General features: G+C 40.8%; 1 protein-coding gene across 1 annotated transcript in view; it reads left to right on the forward strand.

Annotated features, from left to right (window-relative positions):
- Positions 1–25,733, forward strand: part of LOC124711980 (required for meiotic nuclear division protein 1 homolog) — a 105,831-nt gene that overhangs the window by 43,403 nt on the left and 36,695 nt on the right. The gene's annotated exons all lie outside the window — the stretch shown is intronic.

Genomic DNA, 25,733 nt, shown 5'->3' on the forward strand with positions numbered 1-25,733 from the left:
AATTCAAGAATTTGTAACCCTGTATCTCAGATTTTTACACAACTTTGCACATTTGTTTATACTTACAACATAGGAACTTGTGCAAAATCTTTTTGGTCTCAGACTACATTTTTATTTAATATCGAATTTCAAATCTAGTAATATTCTGATAAGTGGGCTGTGCAAGAATGTCAGTGCAAAATAGTACTTATCTACATAAATGCCTGTAACTCAGGTGATTATGAAACTTTTGATTTGGAACTTTTTCAGAAGTTAAGTAAGGTATTTAGTTAACAGATATCCCATTACTGAAGCAGTAAAGTTACAAAGAAAATTTGTAAAAAATATTAATGTATGTCAATTTTCGATTTCAGAAAAACAGTGATGATGTGGAAAAATGCTTATATCAACATTTCTCCAACCTGCTGGGAACCTGATTTTGGTCTTAAATAATCCCCTAGATTGTAAGCTTTCTAATAAATTAAAAAATTTAATGGGCCTTCTTCTAATTGACCAACACATCAAAAATCAAAATACTTTTTGCTGTGATTGAAAAGGTTCATTTTAAGTTAAATTGATCCACTCACTGTCTCAGATGCAAGGGTATCAAATTAGCTTATTTAAGTGTAACTAATTCTTGGCAGGCAAGTTAACTTCTTGCTGTAGCTGTGCCTTGAAAAGGACAGGGTGCGCACCTGGTTGAATATAGGTAGTTGTCGATGATATCAACTGGCTGGATTCCCATAAGCTATTTGAACACTGTGTTCAATATATTTGCAGGAAAAGTCTCACATCTCCAGTTTAGGTAATCTCATTAAAAATTGAACCTCCAGGACAATAAACTGGTCACTGGAGCAAGCACAAAATAGCATACTTGTTACCTTATACAGAGATATGGTGCTGGAAAGTAATTGGTGAAATATAAATAATGATAGGAGTAAAGATAACATCATGCCATATGGTTTAGCCATTGAGTATGTAATACACACGTAAACAAGGATGGAGAGTATTGCTAAACATTTGGACACATCCTTTTTCCACAGGTATCAATATACAGGGTGTACATAAAGTCCGGGAACACTTTCAGCTATTTATTGCACAAGAACTAAACATTGTACACATGTCATACATATTTCATTTTGAAGAGAAACTGTGAAAGTTTTTTTTACAAACATTCGATGTGCAAACCATAAGTGACCCGGCAGACGCCAATACAGTAATCGAATTCCTGCCACAGCCATCCCAGCATGGCATCGTCTGACTGTGGCAGTCACTTCCCACCAAATCTTTAATGTGTCTCCACAGAAAAAAGCCACACAGAGAGAGATCTGGTGATCGAGGAGGCCATTTCATGAAACAGCTGTCACCTTCTGTAGCATGACCGATCCATCGATGTGGCATCTCTGTGTTTACAACTAGTGCTATCGACAAATTACCAAACTACACTGTGGCAGTATACGTGAAGAAAGAAAAGAAAAGAAAAAAAAAGACCACTTCCAGGGTTTCTCTTAAAAATGATATATGTCTGATATCTGTACAATGTTTGGTTCTTGTGCTATATATAATTGAAAGTGTTCTCGGACTTTATTTACACCCTGTACATACACACACGAGCATCTGTGTTGCTGCATCGATATGGCTGACTACATTGTACTGGCGCTGCGGCTAGACTGAGGTGATGAGTCGTATGAAGTGGAGGGGGTGAGGGGAGACTGGAGGTGGGAAATGAAGGGGAGGCTTAAGAGAGAAGATTTCTTGGTGGCTGGAAGAGAAATGCAGAAAGCCCACTGCATAGGAATGAAGCACAGGTGAGCCCACTGTTGCACAGGCAGGGGGATTTGCTTGTGATGCACAGTGACTTATAGGGATGTACTTCGGGGTGGGGGGGGGTACAACACAGCAGAGGAAGAAAAAGACTTCAGAGTTGAGGGGGTGATTGTAGAATCAGAAAGGTGGGTGGCTTGGGGACAGGAATGTAGATACATGTAGGATAGTGGCTAGCAGAGATTGAGGCCAGAAGGACAGCAGGGTTGAGGAAGGTGTTCTCATGTATATAATCGAGAATAGCTGTTATAAAATGGGGGAGGATCCAGCTGGGATGGGCAGCCACTGAAGTTCAACATGTCGTGCTCAGCAGCATCTCCTGCCACTGGGGAATCAAGTCTGCTCTTGGCCATAGTATGGCAGTGACCATTCCTTCAGGTAGATGGTTCATTGGTATTCATGAGCATATAAAAGGCTGTGCTGATTTTTGGATAAAGTTTCTTGTTTCAATGTTAATTTCTTCACTGCAGCTTTAAAGTGAATTTGCCCTGATGTGGTAAAAAAAACTATGGTTTAGCGTTATAACTAACACTATCTGTCAGCTTTGTTTTGATTCTAGAGCATTTTTCAAGTGATTGTTTAGTCAGGGAGTTCTTATCTCTGGGCAGACATAGATTGTGTAACTTGTAGCTAATACAATTTTTAAGCATGGAACCGCCAAATACCAGAATATCATTTTCAGCACTTTTTTAAAGTCTGTGTGCACTGTTTTATATTTTATGTTGGTCTATTTAGATTTGTCTGTTGGTGTAATGGTTTGTTTTTCAATTACGATTTTGCGAAACACACCAACTCGTATCTTATTTGACAGATCCATTCTATTATGTGCACGTCCAATTTTGTGCACATGTTTCATCGCTATACCTCTATTTTCATCTGCACACTAAATTTTTCTGTTTTGAACCTTGCCTTTTCCTGTTTCAAGGGAGTAAAGAGGTTCAATTTCTCTGTTTAGCAACTTGATAATTGCCATTGTAGAATTGCTCTACTACTGCATCTGCAGTTTCACAATCTGTTCTTGGTATGGTCAATGCACAACATAGACAATTAGCTTGTATTACTTCCAAGTCATAGGGATCAGTTGTACACCAGTGCTTTAAATCCCATGAATTTCCTAAAGAACTGATCTTTAGACCAGTATAATTGGTTTTTCAGGTTAGTTAAATAATTTACAAATAAATAAATAAATAAATCAAGAAAACTGTGGGATATCTGCTACGTATTTTCATAACCACCTCAACAACTCACTTTCAGCTTCCAAACTAGAACTTCTGGCACCACTGTACAACAGATAACATAATGCCAACAGAGGAAGACATTAGGGAAAACATCAAAAACTTTAAAATGGTCAATGGAGAAGATTCGCTAACAACAGAAGTACTGAAATGGGCAGAGCTGAAGTTCTAAATGACCAATCACTACCGTCCACACTCCCAGAAGCAGTGTTTCAGTTTTGCCCCACCTCAACCTTTTTATCCCTTCCCACCCCATGCCTCCTCCTTACCCCACCACAGTTCCCATCAAGCACAGTTGCTGTCCACAGTCAGACCTCAGCTGCGTGAGGTGTGCTTTTGTGAATGTGTGCATGTTTACTATATTGGAAGGCCATTTGTCTGAAAGCTAAGATGTATAGCGGTATTTTCATTGTGTCCATCTGTAATTTAGCATCTCGCCCATAGGGTGAGTAGCAATTTACCTTTTTCGTAATATTATTGGTTTGAAGTCACTTATCTGTCACAAAATATTTTGAGTACCAGGATAATTGTGATGTCTTTCATAGACTTCATAAAGTTTTTTGACTCAGTGAGCAGAGAGAGACTGAATGGGATTATTAGGGAATTTGGGGTCAAACCCAAATCCCTAATGGGTGAACGTAATAAAATAGCCTTTTACAGGCACGACGTTCAAGGTGAAGTTCATGGGGGAACTGCCCCAGCCCTACAAAATCAAGACAAGTGTGAAACAAGGTGATGGACTGTCACCACTATTATCCAGCTGTGTTTTAGAAAACATTGTAAAAATTTGGAAATCAGAACTTGAAAATAAGAAATGAGCATGACCATCTGAGGGGAAAAAATCAGAAGGAATTAGAGTCAGTTGCATTGAACTTCGTGATATGATATCCTTGGATAGTCCAGAGTAAGTGAACATCCTGGTCAACCACCTAGAAAGGGTTCCCAGCAGAATGGGGCTAAGGATCTATCAGTTGCAAAGACCAGATTGATGTGAATCACAAATATGGACCAAAGTTCCTTGAAATAGAGTGGATGGCCAAACAAAACGCAGTAACAGTTTTAGAAACCAGGCCAGGGGAACATTGAACGGTTAGGCAAGGTTCAGGGAAAACATCTTTCACCCTTTAGTTTATACACCTTATTTAAACATGGCCTAAATTTTCAACAAGAGAACATTGCCAGTGTTTTAAGAAATATAGTATAAATAAAAGAAACGCATAGCATAAACTACAGACCAACCCAAGTGCTTAAGAAAGGTTCACAATTACCCGATTCGTAAATGAAAGGTATTAACAATTTAAGAGACATCCCCAACATATACTTTCAAGGCAAAAGCTGCCAATTATGTGTAATTGTTTTAAAATTTTAAAATCTCAGTAGTTCTAGGAAAATTCTTAAGGTATCAACAATTTAAGTAAAAAACACCATTTGAGAGACACCCCCAAGATACACCTTCAAGGCAAGCTTTCAATTATGCATAATTGCCTTACATAACTCTTGATTTTGTGTCTTTTGCAGAGCCATTATCTCTCAGTTGTTGCGGGTCCAGGCATCCCACCGTGCCATACCGACGCTGTCTTCTGCAAGGCATGGCCCTCCCACGCCGACAAAACTAGAACACACTAAAGCATGTGTTAATGGTTGGGTCCATACCACTTGTCCAGAATCAGTTTTGGAGAATATAGGTCGGTGCAAAATAGCACAGTGCCTTTGTGAACCCACAGTCAATATGGAAGCACTGAGCTACCAGGGGCTCAAACACCAGAGGGCAGAAACCAAGACCCACTTGTTCGTATTGAACCGAAACACAAGAGAAATGTTACGGAGACACAGAACAACTCAAGAGGTGGCTGACAGATGCAAAGGTTAAATCAAACAACCGCGCAAATTAGCTCAACTCCGGAGAAGTCAGCAACTTACATAGTTCAAAGGTGGGATTAGTTACACACACCTATTACCCCAAAGATGTCAGGAAGTATCTAGAATAGAACACCAGGTGAGCCTTCAGATTGATTGAATAAATATGAAACAACTGCCACCAAGGCTCATTCCTTCACTAATTCACTTAAACAAATAGCTAAGTCATTAGTCAGAGTTTGTAACTAGAATCAAAATTTGTGTCCAGGATCACAGCAACACATCCAGTCCACCAAATAACAGAAGTTAAAGAAGGTCCACTCCATCAAATAACGGAAGTTAAAGGAGGTCACTAAGCAGTAGAAAAACGACCAGGGTGGATGATGATCCACTTAATCCGGATGCAACACTTGGGGGCCTCGTGTTCTGGAAAATGATGGGGCCTCCTCTCGTCCATTCTGATGGTCAGATCCTAACTCAAGCTTCCAATTCCATCCACCCAGAGCCACTCCACCTGACTGCACTGTATCAATCATTCCATTGGCTGTACTGCTGATCTCTGGCAGCCAACATTGCTGAAATCAAGCTGCCGCTGTGCGGTGATCACCTCCACCAGAACAAGTACATCTCAGAATCAAACAAAGGACAGACAGATGCCAAAAATTCGAAGGAAGCTGAGCTGCACGGCTCGGACTCCCTCCACCAAACCCACAGAAACCTCCTCCCCTTTCTGACGTGTCGAGAGTTGAGGGAGGAGGTTAGTTTTCCGTAACCTGAGAGACATGAACCCTGTACGGCATACATGATTTAAGACTGCACACAAACAAGTTGACCAGATCAAGTACTTGGACGATCTCAAAGGGACCCAAAAACCAGTGTACTAACTTACTTCCCCACTTCCTGATTAACATTGATGTTCTGCATAAAAACCTAATCACCTAACTTGTCCATAAATCCTCTACACCCCTGGTTATAATGATCAGCCAGCAGTTATAACAATCAGCCATCCTCTGCTGGGCCCCCAGAATATTTCAGTGCGCCTTCTCCAATTCTTCTGCAGAATCTCAGCGTCATTATGCTTGGGGAGCAAATCGTTAACTGACAAAAAGTTGGCCAGAGATGAACTAATTTTATAGCCCAACACGAGAAGCAGGAGCAAATTTCAGTGACTCACATTGGGCTATATTAAAGGCAAAATTAAGCCACCACATGGAGTGTTCCCATATACTCTGCGATTACTATGGAAAGCAATAAGGGACCCTTACAAGTTTCAGTTAACACCCTCTGCAAAAGATGGTTGAGGATGATAGGTGGTAGTTGTGACATGACAACTCTTGTTCAGCCCTTTTATTTAAAAGTTGGGTCATTACTGCTGACCAAACACCTCGGCAGGCCAAAGATGGAAATTATCCCTGAGAGATGTTGAATAGTAGTAAGAGCCGTAACCCCATGACTAGGTATTTACCAACAGAAGCATGAGAACCGTCACAACCATGAGTACATACTGGTTACTACCACAAAAGCAGGGAAAAGGACCAGTATAATTGATGAACAACTTGTATGTGGGATAATTTTCCCTAGTGAATTGTAGAAGATCTTTACCAGAGCTAGAATTTGATTTGGTTCTTTTGCAGATTTCACGCTCAATCAACATCAGCCGCACATCTTTGTATAAGAAAGGGCAAGACACATGGTGTTTAACATTAGTGATAGTTTTGTGGATACCTAGATGCCCTCCAACCACCGTACGATGAAAGTATTGGAACGTAGGCTGGACAAGCTGACTATGCAGACAGATCCAGAAACCACCTGGGTCCAACCCACGACAGCAAACCAGGCCTTTATGCACGAAATGACTAGCCACCTGATCCCCATTCAATACCTTATTCATAATGGCCTTAATCCTGGGATCACTGTCCTGTCTTCGCCTGAGGTACTCAAAAACATTCTGGGACTTAGGATAGTATCCTGCTTACACAATCCTCCGGACCTGAGTACTTCTCCGACTGCTGAACCCCAACCTCAAGGCATCAGCCACCAGGTTGTCAGTGCCACGGATATGCTTTACTTTGACTTGGAAAGCTGAAATTTGGATGGCCCAGCGAGCTATACGACCCGTCTTACGTGGGCCTGCCAACACCCAACTGAGATCTTGATTATCAGTTTCAAGCAAGGATTCGCAGTGCTCAAGGTAGAACCTAAACTTTTCTAAAGCGAAAAGCTCCGCTAACACCTCCCATTCATAGACAGAATACTTAAGTTCTATGGAAGATAACCTTTTAGATGCATAGGCCACCGGTCTTTGTTCCCCTTCCTGCTCTTGGAGGAGGACTGCCACTATTACACAAGTAGAGGTGTCAGTTTGAACCACAAAGGGCTGCCCAAAGTTTGGGATAGCCAAGATGGGTGGGCTACTAAGAGCTTGTTTAATAACTTAGAAGGATGACTGGTGAGTTTGGTCCCAACGGAAATTAACTCCTTTTCTGCGTAATTCATTAAGAGGGCGGCCAGTTGTGCAAAGTTACGCACATATTTGTAGAAACAGTTGGCCATCCCAGTGAATCTGATGACCCCCTTTTTGCTAACAGGAGTGGGGAGTTTTCGCAGGTCCTTCATATGCTCCTGATTTGTCCTAACCCCTTCAGCAGAGACTAAATAGCCTAGAAAGAAAAGCAGCTGACATGCCAAGGTGACCTTAGAAGGTTTCGCCGTCAAACCTGCCTCCCTAAACTTTTCTAACACCGGTTCCAAATGCCACAAGTGTTCCTCAAACATGGAACTGTAGAAATCATCGTCATTCAAATAGTTGTATACACAACTGAATTTTAAGTTGCCGAGCACCCGATCCAGTAACCTAGATAAAGAAGACCAGATGGAACTCTCCTAAATTCAGAGAGATTCCAATCAGTGCAGAAGGCAGTAATGTGCTTGGAAACTCTGACAGTGAAATTTGCTATTAGGCTTAGCTCAAATCCAACACTGTGAAATACTTTGCTCCATAGAGCCATGTGAAACAATGATGAATATCAGGTAAATGCACAGATGCCTAGATAACCATTTTGTTCACCAACCTGTAATCAGTTGTTCTCTTTGTTGTGGCTCCAAGCGATTCAGTTTTTAACACTGAGCAGCAGGCAAAATGGAACATGCCGGCAATGAGATATTACATGAGCATAAACAGATTCGCTCCCCAGGACAAAATCTAAAATAAATAGCACATTGTTGACCATCCAGTATTAACCCTGTACAGAATATAAAATCACAGCGCAGGATCAAATTAACGGACAAAGTTTTAACCACTAATAACTTAACAGGCCAGGAAAACTTCACAATACTCAAACTAAATGCAAACTTACTGACTAAAATCAGCCGATGGCCGCTGACAGATCAACACTTTAGAGAAGAAGTTTGTACGGGAGCAAACTTACATAAAGATCAATACTCCAGGTACCAGTGATAGTCCAGCAGCGATACTGAGCTTCCATAAGCATCAAGAGTGCAAACTGGTTCACGATTCAGTTGAGCACACACAAAGGGTAAGGGCTCACCCAATACTTCCCCAATTTGATGTCATTGCTTAGAAAAGAGATGTATAAACTTCTTTCATGACTTCCAACACTGTCAACTGTCTACCTCCCGTTTCTGCTGAAATGGACACTCAAAAGCAAAAATGTCCCACCTGTCAGCAGCAAAAACATACTTCAGATCATTGTCACAGGGGACTGTCAAATTTAGGTTGCACCGAACAGCCACTAGCTCCCAGACCGCCAAAAGATGATTGAACCCACTGATTATCAGTGTAACTAAGTCCCTCTATGCTAAAAACCAAAGCACTTAATTGATCAGAGGTGGGAGGTTTACTAGCAAGGCGGTGCAAGATAGATCCTCAGGCCTCATCCGTTTCAGTATGTTGTCGACAATTTGACCCTCAGGAACTTGCAACTCTGTGGCCAAAACAGTGATTTGAATCCACTCAATATGTTTACTAAAGGGCTCATTACTTGATTGCCCCCCTTCCCTCCCCAGTAATGTGTACAGTGTAACTCTGACATTTTGAATCTGATCACCTGGTGTTGTAATCCCTTCAATCCCTTTCCCTCGCGCAAAATATCAGCAAATACATGACTCAGTGTCCCACTAGTTGATGGGTACAATAACTGAAGAACTTGATCGTGAGGAAAATTCAGTGCCCCTGTATGATGATCAAATTTAACAGACAGCCATGAAACCACCTTGATGTCACTCACAGACTCAACAGACAATTTATCAATTTCCCTCAATAAAATTCCCATAAGGTGTGGTAGTTTCCTAAAATTACTCATAGCAAAACACTTGGGTTGAAGTAATCACCTAACCAGGATTATTCAAACCAACTTGGTGTCAGAAACCTGGTTCCTACCTGAACGTGCTACATCTTCTAAAGCAAGCTGATTTATAACACCTAGCAATTTGGCAACCTGACCCTGCAGTTCTTGAATAACATACACTTGGTCTGCATCAGGCTTGAGATGGCCAAGATCACTAACCTGATTTTCCCAATGCAGTAGATGTGCCTGGAGATGAGCAAGTTGCTTACAAGCAGGAGTAGTGTCATCAAGAAAATCAGTATTCTGCCCTAAGCGGGCCAATGCAGTGGTATAATGTGGCAGTGCCTCACCAACAGTTTCCATGGTGTCAACATGAGGCTCATCCAACACCGCCCTCATCTGTGCAACGAGATCCGTAACACTTTCCACGCAACTTCAGAGCGGATGATAGCTTAGTAGGGGATCTGCTCTTTCTTTAACAAGTTGAGCTCCTGGGAACAGTGCACCTCCATAGTGAACTGTGGCCTCAAAATGCCAAATGTATAAGTAACAATAATTTACCTTAACTGTTGCATCACTAAATAAACAATCGAGGTGAAAGATGCTTAAATGTTCGCCATCAAGGCGACTATCCAATTTCATTCTTTCAGGGATTCACTTAAACAAACAGCTAAGCAATCAGTCAGATTTTGTAACTAGAATCAAAATTTGTGTCCAGGATCACAGCAACACAGCCACTCCACCAAATAACCGAAGTTAAAGGAGGTCACTAAGCAGTGGAATAAAACCATGGTGGATGATGATCCACTTCAACCAAATGCAACACCTGTCGATTTCTTGTTCTAAAAAAAGATGAGGCCACCTCTTGTCTGTTCTGGTGGTTGCATCCTAACCTACACTACCACTTTCGTCCTGCCAGAGGCACTCCACCAGAGTGGCTTGCGTTGATTGCTCCATCAGCTGTACGACCGATCGCACTGTCTCACAGCCACCTCTTAGAAATCTAGCTGCCGCTGTGAGGCGAGTGCCTCCACTAGAACAAAACCATCTCAGAAGTGAACAAACAATGGACAGACAGACCCAGAAATTTGAAGGAAGCTTAGCCATGTGGCTTATAGAGACAGGCTAGAATGTGATGGTAAACAAATTTATGTACTTCAGTGAGACCATACAAGAAAATGGACTAGAAACACTGCGGTAGGTGATCAAATCTCAAAAATAGCTAATGGTCTGACTAATAACTTCTGCAACAAAAGGTACATCTCCTGGCTGCCAAACTAAGACTTCATAATATTGTGGTCAAAAGGGAAGATGTGTACACCAGGGAATTCCTCTTGGTGTATTATAAGCTAGGAAAGTTTGAGATGCTGGAAAGGAGATTCCTCTGAAAAATCTTGCATGCAGTTCTAAGTGTGACTGGCTGGCAACTTCATCACAAAGAATAAGTCTACCTGAATATGGAGAGGACTCCAGAGACCACGAGGAAAAGAGGGCTGGTATTTGTTGAATGCCTGTAAAGAATGGTTAAAACTAGACTATCCAAACGATTGGAACAAGAAAAGCTCGACAACATGGATTAAAGAATCTGTGTGTTAGAATAGGCTATATTTTGAAACAGAATATGAAGTTTGAAAGTGTTTCAAGTTGAAAGAAGAACCACAAAAACTGGAAAAAAATGGATGGAGGAACACAAGCAACAGCAGAGTGACCATATGAAGTGTATTGGAAACTGAGGAAACTATGGATGAAGGTGACGAAATCAAGTTGTAGCTTGATCCTAAGTGATCAGTTTACCAAAAAGAAAAAGAAGAGTCCCTTAGGATTATTGGAACTAAATTATTCTCATCTACATCCAATAAATGTTTATTGCAAATAATTCACATATTGTGTGATCTTAGGCTTTCCCGGTGGATCAACTGTTTATATTGCTATTGAGTGTCCAGCTGGGTGCAGTCATTTACGTATCACACTACTCTGACAGCACACCTCGCTGTCAGGTTCAGGTGATGCGTGTAGAATGGGCACCTTCTCTACATGACACCCCGCTCTCTGTTCCTCCCCCCACTAGCTGGCTGCATGCAATGTCAGATGGAGTGGCAGAAGGAAATGATCACTGAATGCTGGGCACTAATCTTGCACGTTTTGGCTTGAGGGCACTATAAAACACGTGTCTACCATATTCCGTGCAAACGTGGTAAGACATACATTGGGCAGACTGCTGTGCAGACAGTTGAAGAAAAGTGCAAGGAGCATGGGATACACGTCGAATTTAAGCAACAAATGAAATCTTCAATTCCAGAACATTGCTTGGCTACAGGGGACTCAATGAAATATAAGGAAACAGAGTGCCGAGATAGACCTTGTCATTTTGGTACTGTCTTGTAATGGAAGCTATTAAGATGTGTGTGTGTGTGGCCTGATCAACAGAGACAGTGGCTTCACGCTAGTAGAGTGTGGGACCCAGCATGCACACAGCTGAAGTCACATCGTCAAAGGAGAGTGTGATAGGACCGCTTTTATCCTCTGTATATAAAAAAATGATCTGACGGACAGGGTGCGCAGCAGTCTGGGTCTGTTTGCTGATGATGCTGCAGTGTATGGGTACTATACACAGAACAAATAGCCCTGTCATGGGAAAAGCCACATATTACACTATTACATGGGGAATTGTTCATATAGTATACACATTATAAACGTGCCTACTTTCTACAACTGTCGTATAATATTATCCTTTTTACAGGATTTAACTGTGATGACTAATCAGTATGGAAATCAGTCTATTAGATCCTTTTCCTAAGAGTTTTATAACTGTTAGAATGGCACACAGTAAAAATAGAACAATACTGAATCTAGGACCTTTCTGTAGCAAGTTCATTATGTGGTTCGTCTGGCGGATTTGTGGTCGCCAGCCTGTCTAGGCAAAGAACGGTTAAGTTTCAGTAAAGCAGAAGAAGTAGATCTGGCCTACTTTACTGCTGTTCCCTAACATAATTTCACAAATAAATATAACTTCACAGGATATGGTTCTGAGGAAGAGAGAGGAATCTTTTAGCCATTAAATTCATATACATATATAGTTCTGATTAGAAAGGCCACACATTTTTAAACATCACTATGTGCTAAAAAGTTTGGCCCAGGGGGACTTTCATGTTTGCATTTTGCATAACCAACTAATTAAATACTTAAATATTGTAATAATGTAATACACACATTTAAATTTATTAAGAGACTTGATCCTTTCTCTGAACAAATTAATTGCAAAAGCCAAAGGTAGGGTGTGGGCACTCTATATTGTCATTCAGTATTTTTATGCAACCTTGTTTGATTGTTACTGAGCCACATAAGCAATTTTCTTTTTATAACTCTTCGTACTTTTACTGAATTTCATTTATATCTGAAAGTATTTGATCTTTCAATATTATGAAAAGGAAAGTTGCTAATCACCTTATAGTGGAGATGCTGAATCGTGATAGGAACAACAAAAAGACTGTCACAAATAAAGCTTTCGGCCATTGAGGCTTTCGTCAACAGTAGATGGCGCGCGCGCGCGCGCGCGCGCGCCTGTGCTCTCTCCCTCTCTCTCTCTCTCTCTCTCTCTCTCTCTCTCTCTCTCTCTCTCTCTCACACACACACACACACACACACACACACACGCACGCACGCACACAACTCACATACACGACTGCAGTCTCCGGGAACTGAGACAACACTGCGAACAGCAGCACCAAAGCATGATGGGAGTGGCTACTAGGTGGGGGTAAGGAGGAGGCTGGGGTCGGGAGGGATAGTATGGTGGTGGTAGCGGACAGTGAAGTGCTGCAGGTTAGATGGAGAGCACTGGAGAGTTGGGGGAGGGGGAAGTAGCAGAAAAGGAGAGAAGTAAAAAGACTGGGTGTTTTGGTGGAATGTCGCCTTAGTGCTGGAATGAGAACAGCGAAGGGGCTGGATGGTGATGACAGTGACTAACAAAGGTTGAGGCCAAGAGGGTTACGGGAATGTAGGCCATATTGCAGGGAAAGTTCCCACCTGTGCAATTCAGAAAAGCTGATGTTCATGAGAAGGATCCATAGGGCATAGGCTGTGAAGCAGTCATTGAAATGAAGGATGTCTTGCCAGCAACAGGATGATCCACTTGTTTCTTGGCCACCGTTTGTTGATTCATGTGGACAGACAGCTTGTTGGTTGTCATGTCCACATAGAATGGAGCACAGTGGTTGCAGCTTAGCTTGTACATCACATGACTGGTTTCACAGGTAGCCCTGCCTTTGATGGGACAGGTGATGTTAGTGACAGGACTGAAGTAGGAGGTCCTGCCCACTGTCCTTCCCATACTTCCCATAGTGGTATTCTGTCGTCCACCAAACCTACACAATATACTCGTCCACCCGTGCACAACCCGTGCTCCCAGCCCCTTACCTCATGCTTCATACCCCTGTAACAGACCTAAATGCAAGACCTGTCCCATACATCCTCCCACCACCTCCTACTCCAGTTCAGTCAAACCTGCCAAACATGATGTCCTTCATTTCAGTGACTGCTTCACAGCCTATGCCATATGTATCCTTCCCACCAACACCAGCTTTTCTGAATTGCACAGATGGGAACTTTCCCTGCTATACATCCTACGTTCCTGTAACCCTCCTGGCCACAACCATCATTCCACCATCACATCCAGTCTTTTCGTTTCTACCCTTTTCTGCTACTCCCTTCCCCCTCCACTCCCTCCATCCCCACCTCTCCCCCTCCACTCCCTCCATCCCCACCTCTCCCCTGCCCTTCATCTAACCTGCAGTACTTCACTGTCCGCCACCCCCACCATACTATCCCTCCCCCTCCCCACCCCAGCCTCTTCCTTATCCCGACCCAGTCGCCACTCCCATCATGCACTGATGCTTTTGCTCGCAGTGTGGTTTTGGTTGGCTGAGACTGTGTGTGTGTGTGTGTGTGTGTGTGTGTGTGTGTGTGTGTGTGTGGAGGGGGGGTCTTTATTTGTGACAGTCTTTTTGTTGTTCCTATCATGACTCAGCATCTATGCTATATGGTGAGTAGCAACTTTCCTTTTCGTAATAGTTACATTCCATCCTGGACTTTCCATTGTTTAGTATTTTATCTTTACTTTACTAAAAATTTAATCTTGCAAAACCTCAGTATTAATGAATGACAAGTTTGGCCTTTTAGAAAAATTTATTTGTTCACTTTCACCTTACTTATTACCACAAAGAGAGTATGAATATTAAAATTGTTCATTTTTTTCTGAAAACATCTACTTCAGTACTTAAGCAAAATTTCACTTCATTTCTAGTATGTAAATCATACAGTACTTTTACCCGCCGTTTAAAAGTTAGTACACAACAGTTATTTTCAGACATTTATTCAAAGGTGAAAATTGTGCGTGTAGATATTGAATAAAGCACTTCAAATGTTTTTATGACAGGTTTATTTGGAATAACTAAAAACCAACAAAGGACCCTATGTGGGTGAATGATTAGAAATAAAATAAAAGGTGAACCAAATTTCATGTTTAACACAATAATTATTCAAAAAGTTAATTTTGAATTAATTGTTTACACTTCTACAATTCTAATTTAACAGTTCATAAGCTGCTGGCTGTGGTCATTGGGGATTGTGGCTAGTAATGGTGGCTACACTACTCATGGTACGGAATACAAATTTCTTTGAAGAATGGACTAATTAATTCTTCTTGGCATCATTTTAACATCTGTAACATAGCCCAACAACTTGTACTGAAGCTGTAATAATTCAGCAGTCATCATCTGAGCCTATTGTCCAGGAATTTCCATGCAAGGCATCACCTGCTCGAGTTTTGCCTCTTTCACTGCTGCTTACAGAATGTGTCAACTTGTTCCCACTCGCTCTACAGGTAGTTACAGGTATGCTTCCCACAGTAACTTCTGTACAGTACAGAAGGACTCCAGCCTTTACATGATACATCTCCTACACATTGTCCCTAAGCATGTACCATTTTATACAAATGACAACTTGCACAAATATATAAAATTATGTACATGAACATTTTGATTTCATTAATCCATGACAAAATGTTATCTAGTAAATTATACGTTTCACAAATTTCTTTATATAAGTTACAAACATACATTAGCAAAGCACTCTTAACATCATGTGTACCACACTTTCCACATAGGTTTTGCATATCACAATTGTATTACGACAAACTTTAAAGGAAAAATTTTTTTTTATAAATTAGGTGACTAATCGAAGAATAATGTTGCAAAGTGTCATCACTGAATTATAGTAGGAGGATACAAGATAGCCAGACAGAACTTCTAGTTGGTGTAATGAATGTCGGCTTGCTGTAAATGTAAAAATATATGAGTTAATGCAGATAAGTAGGACAGGGTGTATACGACCCGGGACAACCAGGAGATCCAGGAAAAACCCAGGAATTTTTTTATCTGGGAGAAAACTGGAAAAAACCTGGGAATTTTTTTATCTGGGAGAAAGCTGGAAAAAACCTGGGAATTTTTAATTGTTTTAGTTTTCAGTTAAAGTTTTGTAATTTTGACTGATAAGAACCAGTACTCTAACAGAGGATTATTACTGGATCCCATTACTGCAGAATAATACTGCAGCAATAAAACATGAACGAGAGAAAAAACAAAAATAAAACTTAAGTAGCAAAGCAAATGCGCCATTTACAACAACAAAACACAGTACTCATACAAGTATCTACCAACAGCAAAATGTGTCGAAGGCTTTAGGAAGACTACGCAATGCTTCATAAGATCAAATTGCCTCCAATGATCGTGATGTCACAACTGTTTACATTAGCTTTGTTGGGGCAGTTCCAAGAAGGTTCTTCCGCATGCGCAGTTGAGTCACGTACAAGTAGTACCTTCTTCTGCTTCTGGATACAGAAGTGTGGCTGTTAGCTGTATAAGCAGCCAGATGCTACCCGGAAAAATTTTACTAGTGCACCCAAGCTGCCAGATTCACGCATGTGCAACAGGCATGGAAATCGGGGGGGGAGCTGATGTTGGTACTTTGTGAATTATATTCTGTTGCGTTATAAAAATGGCCATTTGTGCCAAGACAGTCTTGTTTATTTGATGTATACTACAATTGCTGCAATATTAGAACAACCTATTCATAATCAGATTGAGAAACCACACCAGTCTTGGGTACTATTTGTATTAACAGCTTTTTCAGTATTAGACAGCGACATTTTCATTTTTCGTGTTGCAAAACGTTTGACAAACTTTGATGAGGTTCTTCGCAGAAAGGAATGCACACCATGTAAATCTGTGGCAAGATAAGAGAGAAAAAATTTCTAGGACCTAAGGATTGAAGAAATGTGTACTGTCTTGCTTGCCTCATGCCTTTGATCATTTTATGTATTCTATATTTAATTTTATGTCACACAATACAGCAAGTTATTAGATAACAGGCAATAAAGATTGCAAATTTTTGGAAGAGTTCTTGTTCTTCTGGTTACAAATAATCCCATCCAGAATTAATTGCAAATTTTTTTTTTAGAGTGTAGGATGCCAGACCGGCCGACTGGGAACAGGATGGGCACCACAGGTCATTTTAATTTCGACTGTCCTGAATATAGTTTGAGGGCATCCATTACAAAACATACACATTTGAATTCCACAGAGCGAAATACAGTAAAGTGCAATAGAAGAATGCTGTGTGAAGAAGCATGGCACTGCACTTTGGCACACCTATGACCTAATAACATGTCTTACATTTCCTCGAACATATATGTTTTATGTATCAGACTCTTCAGAAGGATGTGTGCTGCAAAATGAACATATTTTTGAGCATGGGGCGTCGCCACAGTCTAGTATTGCCTCTGTTCGGAAATATCGTAAATCCAGGGCTGATGCGTAGGCCAGTCTGCGTTGTAGTGAGGAGGTGGGTAGTCTTCACGTGACACATGTTTACGTTTAGTGATTTTGCTGTTTCCTCTTACTTTCCTGCTCTCATGTCAAATAAAAACAGAATGGAGTGACCGGGAGCTATCAAGTGAATTAAAATACAGTCACATAATTATGGAAGGCTAAAATGTAATATTAGTATTAATCACCTTGCAGAACAACGAAGTTTCTTGTGTCAGTTTGCTGCAGAATTTTGGCTTTTATTAATCTTGTCCACTGAGACAGTCAATTTATTTGAAAAGAAGTGTTTAATTCCACACTATTGGCCAGTTTCAACTCTTTGCTGCATTTCAAGTGTACATTTTCATCGTCTAGTACATATGGCATTATGCCATAATAAAGAACCAAACATGACATAGTGCAGTACTGGTACACCAAGAAAATTTACATCTTGAAAGCCACACTAAAAAGCTTAATGTCAGGTTGTAGCCTATACTTCATGGGGAATCTGAACATACGAATGTGCACTTTAACCCGAATTATGCATTTTAGTATGGTCCATGAAATTCCGACACGCTTGAAGTATCCTCTGATGTCTTGTATCTTTTATGATGTAATGTAAGATTTTTTAATGTTTTACACGTACGAACATATGGGCTTCCTACGTCATCGTACCTGTACAAGCACTGTGACACCTGTTATCTGGCGCTCTCTGGCAACCACTGGAACAAATCACTTTCTAACAGGTTGCGGCAAAATATTGCGAATGGTGGTTTGAAAAGTGTTACTTTCAAAGTAAATTTCCTTTTGCTGAAGATGAACTATGTGCAAAAATGTACGATGAATTTCTTAAATCAGAGAGCATTTGACTCTCATTTAAAAGTCAACTCTTTGATGATGAGCCATTTAGAAGAATTTCGAGCCCAGAAGATCAGACATTTATATCGTTACTAAAAATTTTACTGTCCTATTTGTGTGATGTATCTTATAGTGTAGCACGTGCAAAAAAAGATCAAAATTACATGTGAAAGGTTACCCTCTCTTGCAGCTTATTAATCTTAGACACCTGTATTATATGTGAAAGCTTTGCTTTTCTTGTAGCAACACTATGTATATTAATTTAACTTTTCCTATTTGTGTGTTCGTGCTATTTAACAGTGATGTTGCTATTGGCTGATGACACCACGTGTCTTATGCTCTGAATATCCACTGTCATCAGCTGGTGAGAGCACATGACATGAGCTCCACAAAAGTGCATCGTGATCTCGATTTCATCCTGCGGAAAGTAACATGCGGTGTTTAGTGGAATTCAAATTTAAACTTCTGCCATACAAAAATATGCAGCACACATCTTACTGCACATCAAAGATCTTTACAAAACATGTTTTTTTCCCCTGAGTTTTGTTTTCTAAAGTTCCGGGGAATTGTACACTGGTATATAAAACCATAAACATTCAAAGGATTGATAAGTGTTACAGTTCATATGGAAAGTATACTGTCACTTAATACAGAAAAAGTGAATTTCACCCAAGAGAAAATGTAGTTTTAACTGGGAAATCCAGGAATTTTTTCTTTATCTGTGTATAGACCGTGTAGGAAAAACAATCCCATAATGTTCAAATACAGCATTAGTATTGTACTGCTTTACACAGTCACATTGATTAAATATCTTAGCGTAACAAGCAATATGAAATGGTATGAGCACATAAGAACAGTAGTAGAGAAGGCAAACAGTTGTGTTCAGTTTATTGGGAGAATTGTAGGAAAGTATGGAGAATGGAGAACGCTAGTTTGACTCATTCTGGAGCACTGCTCGAGTGGTTGAGATTTCTATGGTTGGATTAAAGGAAGACATTGAATCAATTCAGAGGTGTGCTGCTAGGTTTGTTAGCAGTAGGTTCGATCAACATGCGAGTATTACAGCGTTGCTTCGTGACTCAAATGGGGATCCCTGGAGGAAAGACAATGTTCGTTTTGTGAATCACTGTTGTGGAAAGTTAGGGAAGCTGAATTTGTAGCAAAATGCAGAATGATTCTACTGCTGGGTTCTGATAACAATGATTTTGTGAAACCCAGTTCACTCTGTTTATCCACGAGACCTAGAAATCAGTAGGTGCAATGTCCAGGTACCAGGTAGGTTCTGTGTTCCTATGTCTTTCCAGAAGGCATTCAATACACTCCCACAGTACACTTAATGAACACAATGTGAGCATATGTGCTGTAGTGACAAGTGCAACAGGCATCAACAGCGACCCACACAACATACATCACAGTGGTGGTACCTCCAGTCTGTAGGAGGCAGAAATTCAAACCAGCCAGCTTATTAGAAACTCAACAGAGGGCAACACCTGTGGCCAAGTGAGCAGTGGCTTCAAGATGCACACACAGCTCCGAACAGTGCACAAGGCCAACCATTTTCTACTTATGCTGAAACTAAGTTTGAGCCAATCAGGCAGAAGTGTTACTTGTCGAGACAACTGTTTAGGCCCGCACTGTGATGGAAGGGTGCAGTTCCAGCGTAGCAAAGTGCATTGGGAATACCTCGACTGGAGATGTGCCTACATGATCAACTCCTCTACACTTCACCATCAGCAAGAAGTGAAGCTTTGTCAAAGGGATGTGTCTCAGTGGAGAGGACTTGGTATCCAGTTTTTGCTATGTCTTACACACTGAAAAATGTGTCAGACTTAATGCCATTATAATAAAGATCATTCATATAGACTCTTAGGTTTTCAATATGTGACTGTTATTTCTGTAACTCAGTTTATATGAACATGCACTCAGTCAAGAAAGTTTTTTTGTGTTATCTTTTTCTTGAGAAGTTAGTTAGTTGTGTTAATACATTATTCGTGAAATTATTCCTTATGTCACAAATAAAACTGTTTATGGTATACCTGATAAACGTTTTGTATGATATAACCAAAGTAAGAGACATATCAATTTGTGTGATGGGATTATAGAGTTTATAGCGAGCAGAATACAGCATGTAAGTTCTGAATGGAGAGACGAAGAACTTTGGGTGTGCTCCAGGTAAGTGTCATAGGACAGTTACTTTTCACAGTGTTCAGGATGCTCTAAAATTCCCCTTACGAATTCTAGAACTTGTAGAGGGGACTAAAAAGACAATATTTTGAATTGGAACCCAAGCTGAGGAAGTAAAAGCTGTTGCACTCTCAGTTCAAAAGAGGACAAGCAAATGACGACAGTGAAAGATTATTTGAGATTTGCATGCCTGTGAAAAGATCTGTGTGTGAGGTGTATAGCAGGTGCCACAATCATATCTTGGCTAAAGATCTGGCAGAGAACCCGAAAAAAATTCTGGTCCTATGCAAAATCACTAAGCGAGTCCAAGGCTTCCATTCACTCAGTTGTTGACTAGTCTCGTTTGGCGATAGAAAATAGCAAAAGGAAGGCTAAAATTATAAATCCCATGTTTAAGAAATGGTTCATGCAGAAAAATCGCACAAATGTACCATTGTTGGACCATTGCTCAGAGTCCCATATGGATGACATAGTAATAAGAATCCCAAGCATAGAGAAAGAACTGAAAGAGTTGAAAACAAATAAGTTGCCAGGCCCAGACGGAATCCCAGTTCGGTTTTGGAAAGAGTACTCTACATCATAGTTCAAGTATACATCTCAGTTTGAATATAATAAACTTTCTTGAGACTGAGAAGCTTATGTGCATTTAGAAAACATCGCTTGTACTAAACTCAGCTTGCTCTTTTCTCACATGATATACTGGGAACTATGGATGAAGGGCAACATGCAGATTCCATATTCCCAGAAATGATTTTACACAGTTCCCCATTGCAGGCTATTAACGATTGTACGAGCATATGGAATAAGTTCACAGATATGTGAGTGACTCGAAGACTTCTTAAATAATAGAAACCAGTAAGTTGTCCTCAACGGTGAGTGTTCATCAGAGACAAGGGTACAGTCACGAGTGCCCCATGGAAGAGTGATAGGACCGCTGTTCTCTACATACGTAAATGATTTGGCTGAGAGGGTGGGCAGCAATCTGCAGCTCTTTACTGATGATGCTGTGGTGTATGGTAAGGTGTCAAAGTTTAGTCACTGTAGGAATGCACGACTTAGACAAAGATTCCAGTTGGTGTGATGAATGGCAGCTAGCCCTAAATGGGGAAAAATGTAAGTTAATGTGAATAAGTACGAAGATCAAACCTGTAACATTTGGATACAGAGTTACTAGTGCCCTGCTTCGCACCATGAAGTTGTTTAAATATCTGGACATAATGTTGCAAAGCGATATGAGGTGGAATGAGCATGTGAGAACTGTGGTAGGGAAGGCGAATGTCAACTTTGGTTTGTTGGAAGAATTTTAGGAAAGAGTGGCCCACCTGTAAAGGAGACCGCATATAGTATGCTGGTGCAACCTATTCTTGAGCACTGCTCAAGTGTTTGGGATCCGTACCAGGTCAGATTGAAGGAATACAGTGAAGCAATTTAGAGGCAGGCTGCTAGATTTGTTACCGGTAGGTTTGAAAAATACGTGAGAGTTACGGAAATGCTTCAGGAACTCAAATGTGAATCCTTGGAGGGAAGGTGATGTTCTTTTTAAGAAACGCTATTTACAAAATTCAGAGAACCACCATTTGAAGCTAACTGCCAAGTGATTCTACGGTTGCCAACATAAATTGCACATAAAGACCACAAAAATAAGATACGAGGAATTAGGGCTCATATGTAGGCATTCAGTCATTTTTTCCCACTCTATTTATGAGTGAAAAAGGAAAGGAAATGACAAGTAGTGCTACAGGGTACCCTCCACCATGCACTGTACAGTGGTTTGCGGAGTATCTATGTAGATGTAGATCATTGGCCCTTTACTTAGTTTGCAATTATCGCGAATCTCTTGACCAGTGCAAGTGGAAAAAAGCACAGGTGACTCCAGTATATAAGAAAAGTAGAAGAATGGACTTGCAAAATTACAGAGCAATATCCTTAACATCGGTTTGCTGCAGAATTCTAGAGCATAGTTTGAGTTTGAATATAACAAATTTCCTAGATACCGAAAAGCTCATGTCCAAGAATCACCACAGCTTTAGAAAGCATCGCTCGTGTGACACCCAGCTTGCTCTTTTCTCACATGATATACTGCGGACTATGGATGGAGTGCAACAGGCTGGTTCCATATTTCTAGATTTCTGAAAAACGTTCAACATGGTAATCATAACATGTAAGCTTTCACGGCCGGCGTCTTCATTAATTAAAACTTCTGGGCTGAATATCCGTGGTCCATATATAAAACTACTTCTCCTTCCTGACGTTTCGTTGCCTACTGCGGGCAACATCTTCTGAGGTGAGTCACCGACTCAGTGGGTTCGATCAACATACTAGTGTTAAGTATATGCTTCAGAAGCTCAAGTGGGAATCTGTGAAGAGAAGAAGACATTAATTTTTAAGAACACTACTGAGAAAGTTTAGAAAACAGGCATTTGAAGCTGACTGCACAATGATCCCACTGCCACCATCTTACATTTTATGTAGGAATCATGAAGGTAAGATACGAGAAATTGGGACTCATATGGAGGCATATGGATAGTCTTTTTTCCCCCTCACGCCATCTGTGAGAGGAACAGGAAAGGAAATGGTTAGTTATGGTACAGGGTACCCTCCGCCACGTACCATATGGTGGCTTGCGGAGTATGTATGTAGATGAAGGTGTTTCCATGATACAGCCATTTGAAAACGGGGAGGGGAGGGGGGGGGTGTTGGGCGTTAGGGATGCTTATGTCGGATTGGCTGATTTCATTTTGATGTCTGTCCTGCCTCTCTGTCCTGATTCAAGCCTCACTCAAGTGTCTAAGTGTGTTAGAGCAACTTGGTTGAGTACATGTTAGCAGAATTCACTGACATGATCCTTCTGTGTGGCAAAGCTCACAGTAATAAAAGAGCTGCTCATCACCTTTATCAAGATAATTATCCACAACTCCTGACTCCATCACATATCCTTTTTACCACAATTATGCAATGGCTTTGAAAAAGAGGTACCTTCACCATCAGCAGGTGTGACTGTGGTGTTCCAAGATGATGCTGCACAGCTGAATTGGAATTGTTTGTGAACACTGAGTAAGTTTCCTTTTTGTTTCTTTAGTAATTCATGACTGGAATTATAAAACAAGTGAAGTACTGGGTCACACCTAATATAAATTAATTGTAAAAGTGGTCACGTTACCCTGTTTTCAGATGGTTGTAGTGTGGACATTGTACATTTCTGGACATTCGTTCCAATTCTGCAAGTCCTAGAAGTTTGTAAGGGGAATTGTAGAGTGCCCTGTATATGAATGTCCAAGCAGATAATGTCAGAAGTTCCATGAGGCTTTTTACGGATGATGCTGTTGTATTCAGAGAAATTGTGACACTATAAAATTGTAGCAGCATGCGGGAATACCTGTAGAGGATCAATTCTTGGTGCAGAGTGCGGCAGTTGATTCTCAACATAAACAAGTGTAACATATTGAGAATACGTAGATGGAAAGACACACCTTTTGTTGTACGATCACACAATTGCAGAACAATCACTGGAAGCAGTTTCTTCCATATAATATGTAGGAGTATGAGTATGGAGTGGTTTGAAATGGAATTACCACATAAAATTAACTGTGAGTAAGCCAGATGCCAGACTATGGTTCATTGGAAGAGTCCTCAGGAAGTGTAGTCCATCAACAAAGGAAATACCTTACAAAACACTTGTTCGATTAATACATGAATATTGCTCATCAGTATGGGATCCTCTGCAGATCGGACTGACACAGTAAATGGAAAAGATCCAAGGAAGAGTGGAATGGTCCATTATAGGATCATTTAGTAAACACAAAAACATCACAGAGATGGTCAACCAGTTGCAGACACAGTGAGAGAGGGATTTTGCATCATGGTGTGAATTATTGTTAAAGTTCAGAGAAAGTATGTACCTAAATTTGTGAACCAATGTGTTCCTTCATCCTACTGTATCTCACAAAAAGATCATGAAGATAAAATTAGAGAGAGATTTGCACCCATGCAGAGGCTTACTGGCAGTCATTCTTCCTGTGAACTGTTCACAACTGGATTAGGAAAGGGCATGTGTGACAGTGGTACAGAAAGTACCCTCTTCCACACACTGCAAGGTGGCTTGCGGAGTATAGATATAAACCTAGAACCACAGATGAAGGGGAAAGTGTCAGAGGTGGTTGTTGTTGTTGTCGTCGTCGTCCTCTTCTGTTCAAAGATCGATTTGATGCAACTCTCCGTGATAGTCTGTTCTGTCCAAGTCTCTTCACCCATGCATAACTACACCAACCTACATCCATTTGTACCATTGAGGTGGCACAGTGGTTAGTACACTGGACGCGCATTTGGGAGACCAACAGTTCAAATCCTCATCCGGCCACCCAGATTTAGGTTTTCCTCGATTTTCTTAAATCGCCAGGATGGTTCCTTTGAAAAGGGCACAGCCAATTTCCTTCCCTATCATTGAAAGATTCCAAGTTTGTGCTCCATCTCTCATAATGACCTTGATGTTGACAGGACATGAAACCCTACTCTTCGTTCTTTTCGTTTGAACCTGCTTGCTGCATTCATGCTGCGCTCTCCCTCTAAAATTTTTAACCCTCGCACTTCCCTCCGTTACCAAACTGACAATTACTTGATGCCTCAGCACATATCCCATCAGCCTACCATTTTTAGTTGGGTCAAAAATATGAGGTAAGACTGGAAAGTAATGCACAACAATTTTATCACCAAAAAGTTTAGTAGATAACAACAACAACAAAAATCATTAATGAATTAACATTTTTATCTACTTTTCTACCTATGTTCTCAACACATTTCTCCTATCATGGTACCAGTTTCGATATCACCTGTTCATAGAAGTCCATTTGGTTGGGGTTCAGCCATCTGCGGACTGCTGATTTCGCTACTGCATGTGTCACAAAACATTGGCCGGCCATGAATTTCTTCAAGACATCAGACAAATGAAAGTCCGATGGTGCAAGGTCCTTTCAGAACGTCATGCCCTTCTATGGCATAACTTGTTAAGTGGTCCAAGCTTGTCATATTTGTTGGCCCTTGTGGTTGTCTGTCAGTTTCTTAGGTATCCAACAAGCACTAACTTTACAAAATTTCAGCATGTCGTAAACAATACCGTGCATCACACCATAGGAAATGTTGAACTGCTGTTCTGAGGCTTGCAGTTGCACATGCCACTCATTCAAAATTGCTTTCTCAATGGCTATGAAATCAATGGGGTTGCAGCTGCTAGTGGCCACCCAGAGCCTACCAAATCACTAAGGTTCACACAGCCCTCTCGGAAGAATGCATATCATCTGGAGATATTGCTATTGTCCGTACAGTCGTTCCCATACACTTTGTGCACGTCCCTGTCAATTTCACTCAGTTTATGCCCTTTGGCCCACAAATATCGAACTAAGCCTTACTGCCCTTCATAAGTCAATGATAGTTTCGCTGTTCACACATCTCTCGGAAGAGCTGCACATGAAACCAAAACATCTTCTGTAGCACAGACTTCTGATTCTATTGTCATGAAACTTCAACATTCCAGCTGCTATGCCAAGGGAGAAAAAAATTATTGCATGTTACTTTACCATCCTCCCTGCTAGTATAGTGTTAAGTACTGAGACAGTTCACTCCGAAGAAGACTT

Source organism: Schistocerca piceifrons, chromosome 8, assembly GCF_021461385.2.
Source record: "Schistocerca piceifrons isolate TAMUIC-IGC-003096 chromosome 8, iqSchPice1.1, whole genome shotgun sequence".
Classification (NCBI taxonomy): Eukaryota; Metazoa; Arthropoda; class Insecta; order Orthoptera; family Acrididae; genus Schistocerca; species Schistocerca piceifrons.